At 30.2% G+C, this 20,514-nt stretch overlaps 2 long non-coding RNA genes across 9 annotated transcripts; one reads left to right on the forward strand and one right to left on the reverse strand.

Moving 5' to 3' along the window:
- Positions 1 to 6,031: 6,031 nt before the first annotated feature.
- LOC132951017 (uncharacterized) lies at positions 6,032 to 15,007 on the reverse strand. Its single transcript, XR_009665291.1, has 2 exons — positions 14,550 to 15,007; positions 6,032 to 6,319 (listed from the first exon to the last, which is right to left on the reverse strand). It is a non-coding gene; the product is annotated as an uncharacterized LOC132951017 (long non-coding RNA).
- On the forward strand, positions 6,310 to 13,696 carry LOC132951016 (uncharacterized). Of its 8 annotated transcripts, none has more exons than XR_009665287.1 (8): positions 6,310 to 6,917; positions 7,003 to 7,396; positions 7,463 to 7,599; positions 7,927 to 8,000; positions 10,101 to 10,264; positions 10,354 to 10,565; positions 10,632 to 11,025; positions 13,195 to 13,696. It is a non-coding gene; the product is annotated as an uncharacterized LOC132951016 (long non-coding RNA). The 8 variants fall into 8 exon arrangements; XR_009665289.1 differs by lacking the exon at positions 7,927 to 8,000 and adding an exon at positions 11,767 to 13,130; XR_009665290.1 differs by lacking the exon at positions 7,927 to 8,000 and having other exon boundaries at positions 10,632 to 10,772; positions 10,845 to 11,025.
- Positions 15,008 to 20,514: the final 5,507 nt, after the last annotated feature.

Here is a 20,514-nt window from a genome sequence, read left to right on the forward strand (position 1 = left end):
ACCGAATTATCTATTTACATGGAATCTTGTTTTAAATTTTCAATCCTTAGCTATAAAAACTGAACATTTTATAATTTATTAATTACAATGGTTGATAATTTTCGAGATTTTGATAAATTCTGTCCAAATTTGATCTTTAAATGCTTATAAAAAAAAACTGTGCCTATGTATTTTCAATATTTTTCAACTGCTATTGTAAAAATATATCAGGAGTCTTGTATTAAATTTTTACACTTTTTGGCCCAACAGATAAAACTTTATTGATATTTAAAGAAAAAAAAACTAAAAAAATTGAAAACTGAAAATGCCCGTAAACAGCTCAAAAAGTGTCAAAATATTATCAAAATTGTATGGTGTATAGGAAATGCTAATATAAACATTCAGTGAAATTTTCATGTATCTACAGTTATTCGTTTTTGAATTACAAGAAAATAAGGAAATCGGTACATGAGAAATCGAGTGAATATCTAATGTTGTAAAAATATGAATTTAAAACGCTCATAAAAATTTAATTTGACTTTCTTGTAGAAATTTTTTTTTTGATAAAGTTAGACAAACTTATGAGGAATCTTGTATTAGATTTTAAAATCTTAGATTTAAAAAGAAAATTTTTTATGAATTTCTAACTCAAAATAATTTGCAAATTTTCGTGATTTTTCCGTATTTTTTCAAGATTTGAACTTTAAACGTGTATAAAAAAAAACTGTGACTAAGGATTTTTAATTTTTTTCATCTGCCTTTGAAACAATAACCTAGGAGCCTTCTATTAAATTTTCAAGCTTTTTTACCCAACAAATAAAATTTTATTGATATTTATAGAAAAAAAATTTAAAAAAACTGAAAACTGACAATGTCCGTAAACAGTTCAAAAAAAGTCAAATTATTTTCAAAATTGTATTGTGTATAGAAAATGCAAATATAAACAACCAGTGAAAATTTCATGCATCTACGGTCATTTGTTTTAGAGTTACACCAATAACCAAAATCGATTTTGTTAAAAATCGATTTTGCGTAAAAATTCCCGTTTTTCCTTAATTTTTCTTTTGTTTTTCACATCGCTTTTGAAAACTACTGGGAAATTAAAATTTTGACCTCCCCAATGCACCAACGATATTCACTTTCCCATCGAACAAGATACTGAAGTCGAAAATCGAAGCATTATTTCGACTACTTATCGTGTACACAGACACAAAAAAAAAAAAAATAAAAAAAAAAATAAAAAAAAAAAAACACACATCATTGTAAAATCAATACATTCATCGTTTCACTCAGAATCTAAAATTTTTATGAATTCTCAAATCAAAATAATTTGCTAATTTTCATGATTTTTCGTATTTTGTCAAGACCTAACCTAACCTAACCTAACTTTAAATGCTTACAAATAAAAACTGTGACTAAGGATTTTTAATATTTTTCAATTGTCATTGTAACAATATAGTTGGAGCCTTGTATTAAATTTTCAAGCTTTTTTACCCAACAAATAAAGTTTTATTGACATTCATAGAAAAAAAGATTAAAAAAAATGGAAACTTAAAATGTCCGTAAACATCTCAAAATAAGTCAAAATATTTGGAAAATGTTATGATGTATAGAAAATGCTAATATAAACGTTTAGTCAAAATTTAATGTACCTACGGTCATTTGTTTTAGAGCTACACCAAAAACCAAAATCGATTTTCTCAAAAACAGATTTTGCGTAAAAATTCCCGTTTTTCCTTAATTTTTCTTTTGTTTTTCATGTCGCTTTTGAAAACTACTGGGAAATGTTTACTTTTGACTCCCCAAAGTACCAACCAGATTCACTTTCCTATCAAAAAAGTTACTGTTGAAGAAAATCCAAGCACTTTTACTGTCCTAAAAGGTAATGACAGACACAAAAAAAAATTTAAAAAAAAACACACATCATTGTAAAATCAATAAATTTATCGCTTCGCTCAGAATCTAAAATAAATACAATTAAATAAAAGTTATTATTTTTTTAGTAATATTTCTATTTTATTACGTACCTATTATGTTCGATACTATAACTTCAGTTATAGAAAACAACACTTGCCAATATGGAATAACTGTCGAAGTTTTTTATTTTAAAATATTAAATAGCAATATAGCATCTGATTGACTGATGTGCTATAATGGTACTCAAAATATAACGAATACACTATACACCTATGTAAATTCTATTTCATATTCGTTTAAATTGGACTTAGTGTTTCTGGGCATTTCATTAAGCTTTGTAATATAAGTGCATTAAATCGTATTTCTTAAGACATTTTTCTTGTTTTTTAATGCATTTAAAATCCACGTTCTATTTATAACTTAACGTTATATTGTCTGTACCTGAGAGGCTAAAGGGTCCAAGTCCACTTTTATCAAAATTGAGGTTATGGTTTTTTCTTATGTGAAATTTTGACGCGCGTCATTTTAGCTATCTTCATTTTAGTCCAATAACGAATATTTACCGAGATATTGGGAAATAACAAAAAGAACTAAGTCCAAATATTTATTTTGATTTATGAATTATGATCCAAGTCCATGATTAGGACTTGGATCATTTTGCAAAATTCTTGTAAGGACTTGGACCCAATTGATAACATTCTATTTTTGGACTTGGCTCTTCTTGCTAGGATTTGCTGTGACTTAGATCTAATTGATAACGTTATTATTATCATCATCATTTATTTTATTTTATTGTTTTATGAAGAGAACCAAAGTTGTTAGTTGTTACTTGTTAGTAAATTAGCATATTAATTTGAATGTTATAAAATATAATGACGTGATACACAAGGTGTAGAATATAATATTATAAAAATTATATAAAATATATACTAAATAATATGAACAGAGGGAGAAAACTTGTAAGCCTTGCAAATGGCAATTCAACACTTGCAAATTCTAACAAAGGTTAGTCAAAATAATATTATAATTATTAATTATTATAATTACATAGTATTATGGATTTGAAATTATATTAAAATATGTAATATAATAGGTATCATAGATATTATGATATAAGTTATATTATATTTTAGTTTATATTGTATTCTAATATTGTATGTAGTTAGGTACCTAGTTAATAATAACCTAACCTGGATTATAATATCAAACCAAGATGGTTATGCATTTTTATTTATTATGTTTTGATTAATAAAGATTTGTTTTTAAAAAATGTTTTGTTCTTATTTTGAATTTTATCAACACTGTTTAATTACATTTTGTTTATTGGTCTAATAAGACCTTTTATAGGGATAAAATATTTTTATATTTAACTGGAATACAATATAACTTTACTAATACCTTAATAAAATTCATAAAAATTGTAAATTATTCAATATTGTATTATAATATTTTTATCTATATTAAAATTTAGTATTTACTACACTCAATGATATAATATTTTCAAAATAATCAAAATTAACATGGAGATTAATAGAGTCCAAGTCCACTGTGTGATTGAGCAAAATGATCTAAGTCCAAAACATTTCATTTAAATCGTAAAATAAACAATTATAGGTAAGTTATAATTAAAAGAAAAAATATTCATCTTATTGAGAATATTACAGCTTATTATTTAAAACAAACCTTGTTGGTATAATCATTAAATTGAATTTACGCCAGCCATTTAAGTAAAATAAAAATAGTTGAAAAACGGTTTTTTGGCTCTCCTGAAAATGTACAATAATGGACTTAGACCCTTTAGCCTCTCAGGTACAGTTGTATATACCAATCGATTAGTGTACATAATAAAAAATATAATATTATTGATGGGTTAATAGGTTGATAACTATTATATAGGTAAGTAAAGTTTTGTACGTATACAATGTAACGTTCTCAATTCAAAAAGTAGCTAAATGAGTCAAATGATTTTGTCAAGGGGGGGGAGGATATGGCTGATTTTTTAACATGCACTCGTAAGAATCTGGTCTTTTTTACATTACCAGAATACTACCCACAACCGAAGGGGAACACTTCGGTTGTGACCTATGAGCCGCACCGCGTGTGACCCGAGGGCCAAGTCGGTGGAACTCATAGGTTTTGATACACGCATTAAAAAATGAATTTTAATGATTTATTTTAAGGGGGAAAGGGGTAATTAAGAATAAGAACAAATTAGGTAATCATGTTACTGTATTTTACCAGGTTATAATAATAATAAATTTGGTGCATGGCAATGCATAAAAAAAAAAAACAATAATAATAATAATAATAATTTTGGCATATGGCAATGCAATAGAATTTAGGCCATGTTTTTCCCAGCCCACGGGAGGCGACGCACCATAACATACTCATGGTTTGAGCTCACAGGGTTACCAGAAAAAATCATGGTACAATCAATATACGTGCTTGTGTAAGGGGGGACAGGGAGAGAAACATATTACGACAACGACCGACGGTTTGTGGCGACTCCATGCCTGGTTTTGTCTTGGCCACCAGCGGCCCATCGTTGCCCTTAACCCATCATGGCGGTGTCTTCACTGCAAGGAATCGGGTTCAGTCTAGAGAAAACGTGTAGACGGATCGACAGTTGTAGAGCAAGACGTGTGCCAGGTCGCCAGTTGTAGAGGAAACGTGTAGACTGATCGCCGGTTGTCGAACAAGACGTATAGCCAGGTCGCCAGTTGTAGAGGAAGCGTGTAGACAGGTCGCCGGTTGTCGAGAAAAAAATCCGTTGAGTCCGCGACGGAGCTTGGCTTTGGTCCGGCGACGGAGCGTTGTATATTGAGAAGTGGGGCAGGTCTGTGTCGGCATTGTTGTCATTGTTTTACAATAATATAGTTCATTTTTGGTGACAGGTTGTTCTGCTGCTGTTAAGATGCCGAGTGTGACCGAGGCGCTGACAGCATCGGCGGCCGTGAGCAACGGCGGGCGGACACTGAACACTGCAGGTTGTGGGGGTCGGAGGATATTTGTTACATAATACTGCGATCATTTACGCATCAGCACGCTATACTATTATTTATAAATGACTATTGTATGAGAGTAAGTACGCTCGGGGACTGTTTTTAATAAATAATACGCCAAAAAATGCTGTGATGTTACACACAATTTCAAGGGTTCTTAACGTGAAGGGTGCGCTACTCTAGGGAGGCGTGACAAAATTTCAGTGAAAATGTTTAAAAAAAATACAAAAAATGAATTTTACTAAATTTACGATTATATAAGATTGTACAAATCATATTATATTGTCAAAACAGCCACTCGACGCGATAAGAATAAGTTTTCGTGACCAGTAAATAAATATTGAGGTTGTTCATAGGCGCAAATAGTGTTTGAGATCCAAGTACATTAAATTGTTTTACATTGTTTAAAATAAAAGATATAGTCGGTTATTTCGCCAAGCGTACTTTATTTAATTTGTCGTGTAGACGTACACAACAATGCCTATTCAATATTCGAATTAGGTATATTATTATAGCCACTGTAGTAACAATAACACAATAGACTGCAGTCTACGTACAGTTTATCGTTAACAATTAATAATTTTGGCGGTTCAACATTTATTTGGTTGCTTTATTCTGTATGCTACATTCACGATTAAAGTCTGCGCACGCGGCACGCCTATATGTACCCAATATCCATACTATATTCAGGGGGGCTAGGGGCTGTATTTATAATTTTATAAACAATTTTATACTGTTGAAAATAAAATAAAATTTTCTGAAAATGATTACTCCCCCCCCCCCCTTAACCTATCCTGGAGTCACCTTGACTATATTCAAATTAATTATATTATCTGCTGAGTATCTAAAATGTGTCATACCTAGGTACTCACGTGACACAATTATTATAGGTAGACAAATTTTAAATTATTATCGACGACTGTTCGATTTATTAAAATTAATTTTGCGCTCTACTGCTTCTACTTTGTCATTTTTCACAGTCGTGACATAGTCAACATAGCCCCAGCCGCGCCGTGGAAATTAATATTGTTCGTTTTGACTTATGAAGAATCCTAATATGTGTTTTTCTTTATAAGCAGTCATTACTGTGTAGTAAACAATTAGTAGTAGGTATTGTTAAAAAATAAAAAACATTTATTAAATTATCTACCAATGTAGTTTTTATTTTTTCAGCGTAAAAAAAACTCATTATATATCGAAAACACCACGTACAAGGTACGCTTGCATTATCAAAGACATGTAAAGAATAAAGTCAAGGTTTTAAAAATAAAATGTGTATTTCTCATTGGCCTGACGTCGGTGTCCTTCCTTGCTTCGGTGGCCAATCTTCTCTAGACAACGCGAACAACACTGTGTCTGTGTGGTCACTGGTCATGTACCTTATCGTCCTACTCGTCCATTTCGAGTTCATTTTTACACCTCTGTAAAATGTAATCATAAATAAATATAGTATACAGAGTGTCCCGTGAGGATTTACCCATTGCGATATCTTCTGTAATAATGGATACATCATAGATCTAGTTTTTATGATTTACTAATTTGATAATAGTTTCATAATAGGTTGATTCACTCTAATTTTTAAACTAACGATGCTAAATGTGATCTGCTGATCGTAAATTTGCTATACAAGATGGAGACAATAAAATGCCGGTGTCACGTTTCACGTCATCTTAAATCGTGGTCATGGCGGCAGCGTTCCCGATCTTTCGGAATTCGGTAAAATTTAAATGCCCGCCAAATCTACCAAAAGTGTCACCAATAGATAACCGTTCTGACTTATAACTAAGATAGTAATAATTGTTATCAAATAAATAATAACATAATATCATTATTTTATTGTTCACCGACTTTTGAATCCTTCGATTATTTGAAATTTGTACAGAATACAGAAATACAGACAACATTCGTACAGAGTTCTTTTCATACATTTTAGTAAAAAATGACCTCGCATAAGTGTATTCTTTTTAGTAACACATCCAAAGTATCGCCTCGTCACATTACGTTAATTTATTTTCATCTGTAAGTATTATTTTCTAGTTGTACTGATTATATTTTCTTAATAATATGGGGTCCATCTAATTTGCTATTTTTTTAACAAATATAGATTTAAAACAATGAAAATCGAAAGAAATAATGGCTAAAAATCATCATATTAAATGATTACTCAATTTTTAACTATCAAGACTCAGTAAATTAGTAGATATCATGGCAAGAGACTGTAGAAATTCGCTAGACGAAACCGGTGTGAAAAATAATGTACCGGGATGTTTGGACCATATCATTTACATTGTTCATTATCCCGGTGCGGAATAAATGAATAATGTGGGATAATTTTAAACCGGTTTAGTCTAGCGAATTTCTATACTGTCTCAAAACATAATCCATACAACTTGTATGGGATAGAAAAGTAAAATAAACATTATAAAATAAATTTTAATAATTTACAGCAACACTGGTCTACTCTGAGCAAGACTATAATATAGTAAATCATCTAAGAGGTAAAATCATTTAATATATTTCATGAATTAGGTATTTAGAAATTTTTTATAACTTGACATTTTCAGAAAATTATATTTCTCCAACGATGAGTTAGAAGAAAATAAACAGACAAACATAGGATTTGGAGACGTTACAGTTGATGATTTTAATTCACCCAGAAAAGCTTTAGAAACTTAATAATGTCTAATTCACACACACTTATGTAAGTATATTACTCAAGTCTCTCATTTTAAATGATTTCCAAAACCAAAAGTTACTTAGTGGTTTATCGTTTTTAGTTCATACAGTGGATTATACTTATTATGGTTTTAAAAACTGAAATATATGATGTACCACATAGGTGTAAATAGCGTTTGGAATTTGGGGGGGGGGGGGGCTAAAGCCTTACTTTTATAATATCGTATAAGCTTAAAACAAAATGTAGGAAATGTTTGGGGGTTAAGCCTAGGGAGCCACACCCTATTTTTGCCTATGATGTACCACATACAAGGAACTAGGAAGTCAAACCAATGTATTGACAATTTTTTAGACATTGACTTTCTCGAAGATCATTCAGCCGACTCAGATCAAGCCATACAATATTGGCGTGAATTATGAAATTAGGTGAGAACATTATTGATAAGTTTTCATTTTAAAGCCATTTTAATGTACTATTAACTAATATACCCATCTATTCACGGACACATTGTATATCTAATAGTGTGCATAGACTTATATTTGTATCGAAAGGGCTTAGCCTGTTTAGTCAATATAAATGAATAAATAAATATTTATATGTTACAATCTTAAAATATCCATAACTTGTTTAAAAAAAAAAATACAAATAAATGCTTAGTGCTTCTCTATAAGGTTTCCCCCCCCCCCCCCCTCAAGACATTCAAGTCATTTTAATTACCTATGTTATCAAATTTACTTATTATACAAATTGTATAGATTTTAAATATGCTTCAAAAAAAAAAAAAAATATCCTTAGCTTGCTTTAAAAGTAAAATACAAATAAATTCTCTATAAGGTTCCTTACAAAATATTTTTGACAAAATTTGATTTTGTTTTTTTGGTGTGACTAAAAAAAAACTATGGATACATGATTCTTTCACCGAATATTCTTATTAACATTTTCTATACATCATACAATTTTTAAAACAATTTTACTCTTTTTTGAGTTAATTATAGGAATAAGAAATTTTTATTAGTTATGTAATTATGTTATTACAATTAGTATAAAAAAAAATGCATTGCTATGTCAAAGAGTTTGAAAATGTAACACAAGGATCCTTACAGTTTCTATAATATCAATTCAAAAATATTAAAGATTTATAGCCACTATTTTTCATAAGCATTTAAAGTTCAAATGTTGACAAAAATTCATCAACAATTTGCAAATTATTTTGTAGTTAAAAATGTATAAAATGTTCAATAGTCAAGGGCTTACATTATTTTAGATTTTTCATAAGTACTGTTCATACTTTACCTACCTACTTGAATCTTTTAAAGTATACCAAATGAAATGTTTTTGGTAAAAATTAATTCAATTTACTGTTTTATTAAAAGTAGAATAAATTACTTTAACAGCATTACCATAAAATATAGGTACATATATTGTAATATAGGCTGAAAGTCCTTTGGCTCTTCGCTCAGTATTGTTTTTTTCGTATAAAATGATTTTATATCATTTAATTTAATTTAACACATCCATAATACTGACCCACCAGCTGCCACCCACATGACACGTAATTTACAGCACAGCTATAAAAAAAACTAATAAATTGAAAATTGAAAATGTCCACAAACAGCTCAAAATATTTTTAAAATGTTATCAAGTATAGACAATTATAAAATGTTTATTTTATAATGGTGTAAATTTCAAGTATCTACGGGTATTATATTTAGAATTGCAACAAATTAAGAAAATCATTCACTAAGAAATCGAGAGAATATTCAATGTTATAAAAATTTGAACTTCAACGCTCACAAAAATTTAATTTGACATTCTGGTAGACATTATTTTTTGATAAAGGTAGACAAACTTCTAAGGAATCTTGTATTTACTTTTCAAATCTTAGATATAAATAGAACATTTTTTTAAGAATTTACAACTCAAAATAATTTGTAAATTTTCGTTATTTTTACGAATTTTGTCAAAATTCTAACTTCAGACACCCATAAAAAACTATTGTACATTTACGCTAAACTTCTTTTTTTATTTGCACTTACACCTTTACAAGGATTTTTTATCGACATTATTTAAAAAAAAACTAATTATAATGGAAATTGTCAGATGCCTATAAATAGCTCAACATAAGTTGAAATATTTTGAATATTATATGGCGTATAGAAAATGCTAATATAAACAATCAGTTACAATTTCACATATGTAGGGTATTTTTTTTTAGAGTTAGGTACGCAAAAACTATAATCAATTTTGTCAAAAACCGATTTTGCATATAACTTCTAGTATTTTCTTAATTTTTTTTTAGTTTTTCCCTGAAATGTTTACCTCCCCAATGCACCAACTAGAATCACTTTCCCACCGGAAAAGATACTTAAGTTAAAATGGAAACATTATTTCGACTACTTATCGTGTGTTGACACAAAAAAAAAATGAAGACAATTGTAAAATCAATACATTCATAGTTGCGCTCAGAATTTAAGATATTATTTATTCAATCAATTTTGTATTCTAATTATTCATTTTGTTTTCAGTTGACAAAACTAAATTTTTTGGAATCTGTGACTGCCTATAGAGCTAATTTTGATGCTACAATGGAACCTTTATTGAAAGATAATCCAAGACATTTTGTCATATTTTCTATTATATATGACTATATTTGGGCTATGTACAAAAAAAAGAAGCTTCTTTTTGAAATGTAGGAGATGTCAATTTGCAAACTGTAAACTCTAGTTCATCAGAGTGAATAAAAGTAATTTTCTAATTAAAGTGGACTTTTGTTTTTAGGATCTTGAAGATTGGATGAGATTGACTGATGAAGAGCGTCACTTTGTATCCTACGTATTAGCATTTTTTACTGCTTCAAATGGTATAGTCAATGAAAATCTTGTCAAATGATTTTCTCAAGAAATTCAAGTAACTGAGGCTAGATGTTTTTATGGGTTCATGTAATAATTTATGTAAAATTTCACAGCATCACTGGTACTACTATCTAAGAGGTAAAATCTTTTAATATAATTTATGAATTAGGTATTCAGATAATTTTTACAACTTGACATTTTCAGAAAATTATATTTATCCAACAATGAGTTTGAAGAAAATGAATAGACAAATAAAGGATATGGAGACGTTACAGTCGATGATTTTAATTCACCCAGAAAAACCTGATAAACTTAACAATGTCTAATTTACACACAATTATATTAGTATATTACTCAAGTCTCCCATTTTAAATGTTTGTCAAAACCAAAAGTTACTTAGTGGTTTATATTTTTTAGTTCATACAGTGGATTATACTTATTATTGTTTTCAAAACTGAAATATATAATACATCACATACGCGGAATTAGGAATTCGAGCCAATGTATTGACAATTTTTCAGATGTTGACTTTCTCGAAGATCATTCTGCCGGCTCAGATGAAGTCATACAATATTGGAGTGAATTATGAAACTTAAAGGTGAAAATATTGTTGATAGGTTTTTATTTTAAAACTATTTTACTGTGCTATTAACTAACATCCCCACCTTTTCACGCGACATATTGTATAATATCTAATTGTGTGCGTGGACATAAATTTGTATATCGAAAAGGCTCAGCACGTTTAATCAAAATAAATTAATAAATAAATAATTATATGTTACAATCTTAAAATATCCATAACTTGTTTAAAAAAAAAATACAAATAAATGCTTAGTGCATAAGGTCCCTTGAAATATATTTTTGCTTTTAAGTTTGATTTTAATATTATGTCATATAACTCTAATATTAAAGCTAACAGTACAAAATTGGATCTTCTGTACTCACATTTGCTTGTTGCTCGTTATTCAAAAAGAGAAAACAAATGGTGCACTGACTTATTTTTAACAAAGTTTTAATTTTTTATGCAATACAATTTTGCTGAGAAAGTAGGTATCCAATTTCAATAACACTGAGGGCCTCAACAAATTTTAAATTGCAAAAAAACACATTTCTAGTTTGGACTTCAGTATATTTTCTGAAAGGAAAGTAAGATATGTATATCATAGATGTGATTTACACTTTACGGTTGTTTTCAAGCAACGGTTATTGCTAGATTTCAATGTTAATAGTAAAATTAAATCTTAATTAAAAAATACTCAGCTCAAAAATTTAAATCATAACTTTCTAAATACTTGCTAAAAACATTGCATCACATATTTTATTATTATAATGTTTTTAGAGTTTACACAATATGTATCTTGCCTGTGTCTTGTTCTAAACAATTGGATAAAAAGCCACCTCTAGTTGTTATCACACATATCATTTGTGAAATCGTAACTATTGTACAAGATTTTTGACAAACGCTTTACCTGTCAGAATGGTTGACATGAGCTGTGAATAAATACACAGTGTGTTCACGCTAAGAGGTACCACCAAGGTGGATATATATATATATATATATATATATCCACCTTGGGTATCACTAAATATTTCAGTTCGATGACCTTATATTAAAATGTGGTTTTCACTGAATGACAGATAGTACTTAGATACACAATTTCAGATAAATTTCAAATTTTAACTCTTTCAATACGCGCCTGCACGATATAACTTACTTTTTTTTAAATAATAACATAAATTTTTTTACATATTCGTACAGAGTATGTTTTTCTAAACAATTTATGTATAAAAAGTTTTTTACTAATTACAAAATTAGCATATGAAATTTAATAATTACGAGTAATTTTTTTGACGAAATCTAAACTAAATTCAACTTATTGTTACTTATTAATATCCAATATTGTTAAATACCTGTTTGCACACAGATAAGGTAGTAAAAATAACTTTGGCAACATTTTCCAGTATTTAAGATATTCAGTGGCGTACACAGGGGTAGGTTTCTAGGGTTCTGACCATCCCTGAAATTTCTTTTATTTTCTACAAATAAATCTGATTTACCACCATTTTGATGCACAGATCAATTGTTAGTCATTTTTAATAGATATAAAATAAATTGTTGAATATGACAAAGACGTCGATAATCATGGTTTCAGTTTTTTTTTTGGCTGATTTAGAACATTGCTAAACGTCTGCCATAATCTATAGTGTATCGTCGTCCTTCGATTATAACCACATTTCTTATGACCCGAGGTGGCTCTATAAATTACCAAACTACAATTTTTTGTATAAAAACTGTTTAGAAAAAAATAATATTTATGTTTTTACTTGGGTAAAACGCTAACCGAACCAAAATCCTGCGGACGCTACTGAAGATAGTATAATTCCCGTTTGTTATACATTTATTACTTGTAATATTAAATTTCATATGCCAATTTTGTAATTAGAAAAAAACTTTTTATACATAAATTGTTAAGAAAAAAATACTATATCCGAATATTTATCTGAAAATGTGTGGTATTTAAGTATTATCTGTCATTCAGTGAAAACCCTATTTCAACACAAGTTCATCAAACTGAAATATTTAGTAATACCTCTAAGCGTGAGCACACTGTATACGAAGATGTTGCTGATAGGCTGTTAAAAGAATCAGGGTGTCCCACATACATACATACATAAATACATACATACATACACATAAACACAGTATGTACATTTATTGATTATAGTAATATTAATTATTAAATTTAATTAAATATGTAAATTATAGGTTTACTCTGTCGTCAAACCTGTTGCCATTCATGGAATTTACTTCTCACAAGGAAAGACAAACTTCTTTGAAAGAAGACTAAGTTAACACCAATTACCTTCAGTTGTACTCTGAATCATGTTTGTGAATAAAATTATTTGTCCAAGACTTATTTATAATTATAAGAAAATTTTATTTTTAAATTTTATAATTAAAGAGAAAAGTATTAAAAATTTTTATTAATTATACTATTATAGTTTTCATATTTGTCGTATTTATAGTTAGATTGTAATTTAAAATGTATAAATATATGACTAATGTGTTGTAATTTATTGTTATACTTACTTGCAGCTGTTATTTGTTCATGTTAAATAAGAAACTCTTACTAAGTAAGAAGAAATAAATTATAGTATAATATAAGATGTAACTGTAGGCATATAAAACAGTTAAAAAATTTTGTTTTTTATGTCTATGAATTAACGAAATTAATAATAATATCATTAATGACCAAAATAAATGTATTAAGAGACGTGTGGTATTACCGTTCTTTCATCACTGTACACTATATACTAAAGTTCGACAGACGACAGTTTTCCGGGCGTGCCTGGGAAGTTATATTTCTTTGGTAATCAAATTACAATATGAATTATAAGTTAGGTACCTATTATGTAGGTAGGTACTTGTCCAAAACTCGTTTATCAGAATTTAAATAAAAAGGGAGGTCAATTAAAAAAAAACAAAAATTGGAAGTGACTGCTGAACAGTAGGTTACAAGTGGGTGACTGTTATGGATAGTGTTAAATTTGAATTCAATGATATAATATCATTGTATACGAAAAACGATTCTAAGTGGAGACGATTTGTCAGCCTAGGATATTATAGTATACTTATATTGATATCTATATATATATATAAATAAGTGTACATTTTGAATAAATTTTATAACTCAAGATCCACCAAACCGATTTTGATAAAAATTTCAGGATATATTAAGATTGTTACGTAGATGGTTTCTGTGAAGTTTGTACGCTGTGGGATAAGTGGTTCCGGAGTTATGGCCTCTTAAGTGCACATCTGGCGACATGGCCAAAAACAACAACAAAGTCTATACAATTATTTTTATCTATATTGTAATAACGTAAAATAAGATAACATATAAATAAATATAAATACGACTCCTGTCGATAGTTATATTAAAATGGTAAAAGTTAGAATAGTAAAGTTACGCTATTACCTTCCTCCAGGTGTTCGGAGGGCTCTCGAGATCCTGTATTCGGGAATTATATCAAATACACCGTACAATATAATATTATGGAAAAAAGCACATAGAACGTATTGACTGCAATCAACATAAAATATTATATCATATGCCTTACCTGATTCGCAGTTGTTCGTAGACAATATTGTAAGAGTTTTAGGTTTTAGATAAAATAAAGTACTACTTCAAATACACAAATTGAATTAACGAACGCACTGATTATCGCTTGCATAAGAAGTCCAGTTGTCGCTCGTTGAAATCGGTTTCTTTGGTATTTGAGAGGTTGTTACTGCGGTGGTTGGTGCTCATGCACTGGTTTAAGGGACGGACGCGAGGATGCTGACCAGAGAGTGGTGGGTGGCTTTGTCACTAAATTATTGTGGGCCTGGGAACTAGATTATTCTTTGGCGTCAGCATAAAATAAGGTCACACACATCCTACGTAATATTGTTATGAGTGCGTGTCGATATCTTAGTTGTCGTTGTTAATGGTTTTATTTGATGCGACCGATTTCTACAAGCGACAGTCTGGCCGTTGTTTATTATTCTGTAAAATTTTAGTTTATTATAATGGTGTGTGAGCATATCATTACAATATATATGTTACGGTAAATGATGTTAAATGGAAATTAACGTTATTTACCAAATACACAGATAATTATCGTTGTAAACCGGATAATCACGTTAATGACCAAATACAAAGGTAATTGTTGTTATAGATCAGATATATGTACGCGATGAATCTCAAATACTACAATACAATTTGAAAAATGATGATTTTGAAAAATAGAAGAAATGCAATATTATTTTGTATTTATTTTTACAAGCTGTACTCCCATGACATTTACTATTGCATAATATTTCAGCCCCACGGCAGGCACAACGCACTAACGCATACTTACACCTTTTTTAGTGTAGTTTATACCCTAGACAGCTATAGATATAGGTATTAAATGTTTTGCAATTATATATTTTACTATAATTATTAATTTCATTATAATATAATATATACACTTTAAATTAAATTGGTGGTTATCAAGACAGAAAGTCTTAAAACAAACTCTTTTCTGGACGTTTTCAAAACGAATTATGCTTAAAAAAAACTGTCGTAGCAGTCAGTTGCTAGATCAACCCGTGTGACATAAAATAGGAATTATTCATGTTTTTTTAAATAATTTTTTCGAAAAATATATGTAACATGTATAGCTCATACAATTATGAATTTATAGTTAATAGAAATGCGCATGTTTATACTTCATAGATATTTTTCTTATTGAAATCGTGTAATTAATAATTTAATTTAACAATCGGGTACCTACTCATCACTAGTATACATTTTATTATATTACGTATAAAATCACCGACACTAGGTGCAGACTGTATTAAAAAAATTAAAAACATAAAATAATGTTGTAGCAGAAGCTGGAAACTGTAGTTTATTCTAATTTATAATCCAATTAATGTAACCGAGAATGTAACTATTAAATTCATCATTGAATGATTATTCAGAGATCACGTTGGGATAAATGCCAAACGCATAAATGTAAATTAAATTAAAAATAATTAAAAAACATAATATTGTGAAAGGAACAAGATTACTGTTAATATTTAAGTCTTAATTATTATTAACAAATAAATACAAATAATAGATATATTAAAAGCTCTTTACTATTAACATTCTTACCTATATGTAAGTACCTCCTATAAAATAATTATTCATATCAAATAATCCTAACAATTTAATGCAAGGATTCTCATAGATTGATCTTACAGCAGCCTTAAAACACCAAAAATACATTTGTACATAATTTACAAAATTTTAGTTCCCTATTATGGTGTAGGTAGTAGGTACTATAGTACTAGGTACTATTATAATACAAACAATAAATTGCTATTCGAAAACACAATTTCGTATACCTATTATTATTTACTAAATACCTACAACTAAACTAAACTAAAAATAAACATATGATTACATACTGAGTGCCTATATTATAATATTATATATGAAAATTTATTGGTATAGGTTTATATAATATCTGTAACGCATAGGTCATAAGAATATTGTAGAACATTTTACTGCAAGATGCGTGTTATTTCAGAAATGGTATTCGTCAGTGAAAATTTTCCAACTGGGAATAATATATCATAAGCAGACTGAAATGTGTGAACGTTTCAGTGTTTCGAAGCAGTTTCGTAGCAGATTTTGATTCCGTCATGGGGTATGTATTTATTTTCTTATTTTTCAGTAGGTTTCTTTTTATTATTGTTAATTGATCAGGGGATGTATTGCCCGAAAATTTTCAATTATTTGTATTGTAATTATACTGGTATAACACTATTCCGGCTATCGATAAAGTCGTGTTCAAAATTAGAAAATTGCTCAGGTATGATATTTTTTTAAGTAATTCTTTCGAGTAGGGAATTCGCTCAATGATATTTAAATATTTTCACCGATAATCAAGTACGATCAATTATAGTCCATCAATAAAGTACCGGATAAAAAACGATGAATTCAAATATGGAAGGTATTTATATCATATACTTGTATCAAAGTATGATTGTGTTAGTCACAGTCTTGTGTAAATGATATTGTCTTATGTTTTCCCAATCTAATTATACAAAATACTGAAAATTAATGAAATCACAAATATTAATACAATAGAGAGACTGTGTATTGATTTACAAATTTGTCTTAAATTTACTTTTTCATAGAGAATATGAAGGTGGGCTGGGCTTTTAATATCAGAGTATGTGGGACAGGGCTGGAATTTCTAATTATGAATTGAAATATTTGTGGACACTGGACGACCAAAAAGACCACCCTCCATAGCATGTTTCAGGTTAGGTTAGGTTAGGTTAGGTCCCCCCCAAGGACTAGCTATTCAAAATATCATTGATGTGTTATTGTGCCTGTTTGTGTAGGTAGTGTGTAGACGTGTAGTGTGGTCTTGTACTCTTGTGCACATATTAATTATTATTATCTCCAATAATAAATTATGGACTTTGGATTATGGTGTACCTACACGGCAGTCGACGACACAACGTTGTAACATAATATTCGGCCGTAGCCCGTATAAATCGGGATAATTAGAATTTAGAAATAACATAAAAGTGGCATGGAAAATTATTACCTATTACTTTGTTATTGTTCTGTATTTGTGCAAGGATGATTTATTAATTTAATAGGAATTTAACATTTTAAGACATATTCATAATTTACATAATGTCATGCATTGAGATACGTGGATTATTTATTAAATAATTTTGAAAGTACGTAAGCCAAAAGTAAAAGCGTGAGCCACCCCATAGCCGGGTTGGGGGCAGTTGTCCGAAAAATGATAAGGCAGTTTATACCACAATACCATACCAGCATATACCAGCATATTCCAGTAACACCAATTTGAAAAAACATCGTACAATGATGCCATGCTAGTGGCACTCGTCGCTACGCTCCTCGGCGCCGTCGCTCCGCTCCGCAAATCGAAAATATCCCCCGACTTGCTGTGCAACACCACCTCAAGTTGGTCACAGGGTAACCACAGGTTAACCACCGTACAACCACTCTTATCGGTCTTTATCATTATTCGGACAACTGCCAGCCACCGCCCATAGCCAAGGGCGTCCGCAGGGGGGGGCAGTATGGGCAGTTTTACCCCCTTGACTTTTCTGAGCCAATTATCATAATCATTAATGATGGTTTAAATGTCCTAAAGAAACTTAAAAAAATGCCTCAATCATTTCAAAATAGTGCACCTGTAAATTTAGTGGGGAACGCGAATAAGGTCCGAACAGGGACGCGCGAGGCCCCCGAGGGGGGTAAAACTCGAAAATCTCGAAGTGATAAGACATTGGTGATTACGCAGCGACGGCTCCGCCGCCGCCGAGAGACCGCCCACCGGTTCACTAAAGGGTTTGGATTTAATACAACAACAATCATTGACATTGGCGTTTTTGAATAAATTCTGGTGACTCTTCCACTTCTCTTGTCACTAATTTATTAGTGGCCAAAGGTAGTGATAATGGGAATCCATCAACAAGGAATAATGAAACAACCACTGTTCTAGATGATCTTTGAAGATTTTGTCTTTATTAGCTGCATATGTCTGACATATAGCAATATGTCGATAATAAAATACCAATTTCAATTGGTTTAAGCTATCTTAAGCTGTAACTAGCTGCTATTAAAACATTTTTATGTAGTCTATCATATATTATATTCAAACTCATACTAGCATAGTATGATTTTTAAAGCAAGTAAAGCGACATCCACTTGCCCACCTTTTTTTATTTGATTTAAGTATATCTCGGTCGAGTTTTATTTCGGGTGCACCGTTTCTACACCAAAATTTTGTTTCTAGTCCTCCTTAATAGCCCCCCCCCTAGTCAGGGTGCTTTCGACCCCCCCCCCCCCCTAAAAAGTTATTTCGGAAAACTCGGCAAGTCATCGTACGTTTCTGAAACTTTATGATTTGTATAGTGTGGATGTCGGTGATTAAGTTCGGTGTCTTTTGTCGAGACCATACGAGCCTTTTTTACCCGTCTTTGAGGGGTTCGTGTAGGGTAAGTAGCTGCGTTTTTCGTGTTTTTCGGCACGAACACTTAGATGTCGGGCGCTACGATCCGTTTTTGTAGTCGGAATATATTGAGAAATTTACGCCGGAACGATTGGCACTGAGATGAAATTGATCCGACTTTTGGTTCGGGAGTTATGATTTTTAGAGTGTTTTTTAAATTTTTTTTTTGCGTCTGATCACTACAAAATTCAAGAAATCAAAACAAATTAGGTATGCCATTATTCGTATTACCTAGTTGTCTCCTTGGGGTATACGTCTGTTTAACGTTGTTCGTAATAATTTTTTTTTAATTTTTTTACGCACTTATTTAAGTAGGCTTGTGGTTAGTTGGTCATTCATTAATGTAAATCGATTTGAAGTGTGAGGTAGCTGCAAAAAAAATAAAACCGAGCGTCTTCTTAATTTTTTTTTTGACTTGTATCGAATCGTTCTATTTAGCCGCTGTATTAAACTTTCGATTCAATATATTTTCATCGGACCCCATAGACTACGTGCAAGTTATTAAACAGAGCGCCCCATAGTGGTGAATGCACGCATTACGGGGGGGGGGGGGGGATTAGAATAAACATGAATACTATGCAATGTGTATCATAACGGCATGGCTAAATAGTTATTAAAACTTATTAATATTTACCCATGGTTCTGAGACCAGTATACCAGGTACTAAAAAATGAATTCTTATCAGATTGACAGATTCAGTGGCGTAGCCAGGATTTCTTAAGGGGGGGGGGGGGGGGGGGCAAAAAAAAAATCTTATAAAAATTAAATTTTTATTGTTTTCATTATAAAAAATAATTGAGATAATTCGTACACTTATTATGTGACCACATATAACACTAAATACATCCGGCTGAAATTAACAAAATATTTAACAACTTTTTATTTATAATAATTTATTGCAAACAACTTAATAAATATAAGGTAAATATTTTTAATACTATTATTATGTCCAATCTACAACTTTCATCCTCCTAGGAGATTTATTTATAAATGCAGTCATTATATCTTTTTCTACGTTTTCGTATTCCAATTCATCTTTATTTATTGTAGCTAAGGCCAAACCATTCAACCTTTCTTCATTCATTGTAGCTCTTAAATATGTTTTCAGTCTTTTAAGAACTGAAAATGTACGTTCTGGAGTAGCGGATGTATTACAGGCAGAGTAGCAAATAATTGAAGAATCTTCATATATTTGGAAAAAGCTCTGTGCAGTGTTGAATTGCTTCTACAGCAGTCTCTGGTAAATTTTCTCTCAATTGCCATTGATTTCTCCATATGAATAACTCGGCTTTCAAACATGTATTCATACTAACTAAAAAGGCATCCTCGTAAATAGAAGCAGCAGCTAAGATTGCTTGGTCATCATAATGTGACAAATAAGATGGTATGAGTCCTTCTAGTGGTATAATTGTTTCTAGTATTTTATCAAATCTTGAATGCAACTGTAAGATTAAATTATCAAGAAATGGTATAAATATTACTATTTTATAATATTCCTCTGCGTCTT

This window comes from Metopolophium dirhodum, chromosome 8 (genome assembly GCF_019925205.1).
Source record: "Metopolophium dirhodum isolate CAU chromosome 8, ASM1992520v1, whole genome shotgun sequence".
Classification (NCBI taxonomy): domain Eukaryota; kingdom Metazoa; phylum Arthropoda; class Insecta; order Hemiptera; family Aphididae; genus Metopolophium; species Metopolophium dirhodum.